Genomic DNA, 5,844 nt, shown 5'->3' with positions numbered 1-5,844 from the left:
AAATATATATATATATATATTATAGATTATAAGAAATAATCATGTTGGTTGTGTTTCTTATAGCCTTGTCTTTGTTCTTCCATAGAGGAGAAGAGAAGATGATCCTATACACATCTCATACAACTTTAAATCGTATAAAAGATTGCTGCTCAACAAGAATTTAGAGGATGAACGTAGCGAGTTCCTTATGGGATTGTTGACATTGCTTAATCCATTAAATGTTGGTAAAATTTTCGGGGGAGAATATTAGAAATCCAAGCATTGGATTGAAAGACCGAAATTTACGAGCAATGTAGGATTACAATAAAAAAGGCTCACAATTGTGGTTTCTTCCGGATTAAAGGTCTAAAAATCCGCAATAATAAACTATTGTGGATTAACTGTTGCTTTCTGTCCGTAGTGGCAAGTGCCGTGGCTAAGTTTATAGGTGCGGATCAAGAAATGATACTTTGTAGCTGTGGATTTTTCGCAGTGAAATTCAATAGATGGGGATTTGTAGCTGCGGGTTTTTTGTGTTGAAAAATCTATAAACTACGGATTTCAGATGTGAATATATATTATGAAAACATGTAGCTATGGATAATGGTTACGGATTTATGTGCATCAAAGTCTATAACTGCACATTTTACCCCCCCCCCCTTTTATTGAAACATATAACTACGAATTTTAATTGTAGAGTTTTGTTAGGAAAGCTTATAGCTTCAACTTTATAGTTGCTGAACATTTCTACTTGTTTCTTGAATCCATATAATCCATCCAATACATAATATATTTAGAATAAAAATTCATTTGACATAACAAAATATATAGAATGCCTAAATCTTATTTATATCTAAATCACTTGAATTCAAATTGCATTTAAAATAAAAATCATGTTAATCATCTGAATTACTTAAGTCTAAAATACATAGTATCAACAATCCTATCGACGAAAAATCAACTCCATCGATAATTCATGTTTTTTATGCTAGAAAAAAATATACTAGACTAGATTAATAGTTGAGTGCTCCTTGTCATTTGGATTTTGACCGTGTTCGAAATTTCCAAGCTCTATGCTATTGTACAACTTTGCAAGGGTCTTACCACCTTGATTCACTATATTTGTGTCTTTGAGGTACTTCTTGTAATTAATATTAACAAAATTCTCTTTAACCATCATTTATTAAATAGTTTTAATAAAACTAGAAGTTATATATCACTTTACCTTGTTGAGATAAAAAAGCATTAGGACTCGCAAAAGAGGAGCAAATCCTTTGTTCAAGTGACTCAATATGACCACTAGAAATATTAGGTACCTTCTTTTTGCTAAAAAGATAATTTTACTAAGAAGAAAAGGAATACATCAGAATAGAAAACAAAAGAACAAGAAGAAACCGCTAGACCAACTTGCAAACTCCACCTTCGGCATGGCCATCAGCAGAGAGAGCAAGCTAGCGACCTAGCAGAATCAAAATCTATTCCTATTCACAGCAAGCTCAGCGAAAATCACCGAGTGCTTTGAAGTCATAGCCTTAGAAGCCTTCTTTGCTAAGTAGTCTGCAACAGTGTTTGCTTCCGAAAGCAATGAGATATCTTCCAAGGACTTGATTCCAGAAAATGAAGCGTCGAAACCCATTTTTAGAGAGCAGACCAGTAAATCTGATTCCTCTGGATCGCAGAAACCGCAGACGTTGAATCTAATTCAATCCAAACTCCCGTAGCATTATGAGTCATGGCCATCGAGATCCCTTCCAAAACCGCTTCAAACTCTGCCTCATATGTCTTTTTAATATCCAAAAAAATGCTAAAGGAGTACCTGACCTTCATTGTTGCGCATCACACCTCCTGCTCCTGCATTTTCAGGGTTATCCAAAGAGCTGCCATCCATCTTGATCTTCATCCATGTAGGGGGAGGTTTACACCAGTGTACGTCAAGGGGTAGTGAAGTACTGAAAGCTTTCAGTACAAATTGCCAGACCCAATTTTCTGCAACAAAGAACATCCGAAACTGACCTCACCTCTTTGCATGATTCGCTGTTACAAAGGATAAGGTCCTATTTAATGCTTTCAAAAATAAACCCAGTTGGTCTTACCTTAGACTCGTGCCTCCTCTTATTTATCTCCCACCATATATGATAAGATATAATAAGAAATCCCATCTTCCATGGCTTCTTGACATTGAGGGCAGTAGCTCTTCTGTTCCACCATAGCAAGAAACTATCTATAGACAATTGGTTCTTCCACTAAATCCCAAAGCAGTTAAGAAACATTATGTACCTATCACGCATATATAGATAACAATTGAAATTATTCTCAAAGGAAATAATAGTTAAAACAATGACCAATAAAAGCAACTCTTAAGACTAGGAACAATATTTTGCAAAAATAGAATACATGCAACAAAATAAATAAGGGTTAGACAACAATAGTCACTATGGTAGGATCAACAACAGTCACCCATGGACAGTATAGCATAGATCATGCAATTTGAAAATTAATATGAAACAAAGTTTGAATGATTAATATGTGAAGGTTAGTAAGGTTAGTGGAGACCATAAATATTGTCATGAAAAATTGTCCTTTATCTTGGAAGTTAGTGGGGACCAATGAAGAAGAATATGCTACTTCAACTTTTTCGTCTACTATCTTCATATACTAGTCGATTTATAAGGCTGTAACAAATACCGTCAACCTTAGCTCATTGACTAGATTGATCAAAATAGGTCAATAGTCTCACTTTGATATCGAAATCAGAAAATTAGAATACAAGAATATTATTTAATTATCATGAGGATCAGTTAGTTCATTACCCTTAATAGTACGCTCCCATCCAAAAGCTGCCTTGGTGAGCATGTTGTTCATCTCTTGTAGGACCCCTGGATTCTAAAACTCATAGGCTAGAGTCTTGGGAGGGTAGTAGACCAGCTCTCCTATGTTAGAGACCATTAGAACATTCGCCAGTTGCCTCATATCAAAGGAGATTTTGACCCCCTTCACATAGGAAGTGATCCTCATCTCTTCCGTGCTGTGGATCACGTATTGGAGGTTACAGTAGAATAACCTCACCAGCCATGGGTAGTACTTCATGTTGGGTTTCAGAATGTGATACCACCCAATGGCCTCGAAGCCTTGGCAAAGGCGAAACTGCCAAAAATCCCTAGTCGACACGTACTTCCCTAGATCCACATTCTGATACTCAAATCTTTCCCATTAATCATGTTCAGCCACAGAGCAGAACAATAGTTGGTCATACTGTTCCTCTTCAGGAATGGCCGGTTGTTCTTGTTCAACGGCATGACGAGTGTGAACACGGTGACCAGACATGATTTTAATGAGATTCCTAAGGTTTTAGAGAATAAAACCTAAGTTAGAAGGATAAATTAAATCTCACAGAGAGAATGTAAAACCTAGTTTAGAGAAGGAAGAAAACTCACCTTAGATGCATGGAAGGTGTCGATCGGTCACAAAATTGCACGTAGATGGTGAGGGATAGTTAGGGCAGACCTCCTTGGATGTTTCCTCTCCTTTCCCATAGCTAAAGTTAGGGTTTTATGAGAAAGGAGTGAAACCTGAGCCTATATATAACTTTTTTGGGTTCACTGGAAACACTGGGCCTGTTTCGTCTGGACAAATTCTTAGATTTTTAGCCTCTGCCAATTTCATCGAAAACAAGTCTGATATTTTCAGTGGAAAGACCCTGTTTCTGGTGGATTCTGCCCCTATTTTTGGTAAACATTTTTGGGAAGCAATTTTTTTTCTTTATTTATGGTGGTTGCTTCCCTACTTGGGTAATACTTTCTTATTGTGCGTGATATCGGGAGATACATTGTGGGCCCCACTATGTATGCATGTGTATCTATAACATGCAAAATTATTATACATGTGAACTAATTGGATTCCTCCACAGGAGTCATGTTGCATCGAAACACCCAGTCCTGATCCCAATCACATGTGTCACATCTCGCTCCCCTACACAGAATCAGGTTAGACCCTGATATGCACCCCTGGCTCTGCCGGTGCTCACCACTCATGATGTTGCCTCCATCATGAAATAAGGGAGGTTGAAGAAAGACATAACTAATTCATGGCTGGGATTGATAATTGGATTCAAACGGTAATGGAAGCCTATAATGCACCGCCCGCACCCCCTACTCCACCGGTACCCACCTCAGTGCCCATCGGCTCGGCCACTCTCCAAACGTCTGGTAGGGCACAAGAGCAAGTGCATGGGCAAGGGCAGCAACATGTACATGGGCATGTACAAGATCCAGCAACATGTACATGGGCACCAGAACAAGCCCAAGTGCATGTTGAGGGTTGGACTGATCTGACCAAGATGATGGAGAAGGTTTAGAGGCTTAGCCCCTATGCTTCTCAAAGGTGGGCCAAAATCCATTGTTTCCATCAAGGTGGATTGGTGGCATGGAAAAAGTGTTTAGGTTGATGGATTGCACCGATGAACAAAAAATCCTACGTGTAGGCTACCAACTACAAAATGAAGCTTATGATTAGTGAAGTGCTACTAAGCCCATTTTGAGGGTAAATAACTCAAACCCCACCTGAGTGGACTTCAAAGGGGCCTTCTTTGAGAACTATTTTCAGAAAGCTTTTGAGGTAGGAGAGAGAGTGAGTTCTTCCAATTGGTGCAAGGATCCTGGTCCTTACTTGAGTATCAGCAACGCTTTGAAGAGCTATTCTATTTTGCTCCTGAGCATCTCAGAGGTGATAAGGATAAGGTCAAGAAGTTTAAGAAAGAGTTGAGGCCAGATATTGGGTTAACCATAGTTAGGTTTAAACTATAGACATATGTCAAGGTGGTCCAAGTGGCCAAATCTATTGAAGACTGGCATAGAGATAACTTCTCGGCCCAATAGAGAATGGGAAAGAGGCCTATGGGGCCTACTAACTCCAGGGGAGGTAGAAAACCCTTCAGAGTGCCTTTCATCAACCCAACTCTGGTACAATTCAGAAAGCCTAAGACTAGCCAGACTTCTCAGTCCTCCTGCTCTAGTGCTATGTCTCAGTCTGTGGGGTTGAGCCCAAGGTGCTTCCATTATGACCAGTCGGGCCACCTAGCTAGGACATACCCCCACCGGAGGCTAGGTGATGCACCTTACACTTTGCCACCTAGGCCCCAGCAAATCTATGCAACAATCTAGACCAGCATAGGCCCCACAGGGAAGGGTGTTTGCTATGACCACAGAAGATGCAGAGGCTGCACCTAGGTACATTATTAATATCATTATTGCCTGCACATGTATTATACTCAGGAGCCTCTCATTCATTTGTGTCACCGACATTTACAAAGAACATGGAAATTCCACCAAGGGTTTGACTCAGTGTTTGGCACTGAGTACCCCCACAGGAAGTGTGGTGGGTCTGAACTATGTTTATGAGCTTTGGCTGGTGATCATAAGTGGACATGAGTTGAATGCTCACTTGATCGAGTTGGATATGGCCGAATTTGATGTAATTCTAGGGATGGACTAGTTGTCTGCATACAAAGCCAGTGTATTATGTGCAGAGGAGATGATCATTTTTAGACCTCATGACAAGGGTGAGTCCGTCTTTTAAGGGGATAAGCCCAAAAAACCTAAGAAGGTTATCATATCAGCACTCCAAATGAAAGAGCTACTAGATAAGGGATGTCAAGGCTACCTAGCATCTGTGACGGATGCTGAGATAGAAGTTAGACCATTAACCAAGCTAGATGTGATGAAGGAATTTTTAGATGTATTTCTAGATGACTTAACAGGTTTACCCCCTGACCGAGAGATATAGTTTGCTATAGATCTACTCCCCGGTTCGGCACCAATGTCAAAAGCCCCTTATCGTATGGCCCCCACAGAATTAAAAGAATTACAG

Source organism: Macadamia integrifolia, unplaced genomic scaffold (genome assembly GCF_013358625.1).
Source record: "Macadamia integrifolia cultivar HAES 741 unplaced genomic scaffold, SCU_Mint_v3 scaffold1166, whole genome shotgun sequence".
Lineage (NCBI taxonomy): Eukaryota > Viridiplantae > Streptophyta > Magnoliopsida > Proteales > Proteaceae > Macadamia > Macadamia integrifolia.
This window is presented reverse-complemented; position numbering follows the sequence as displayed.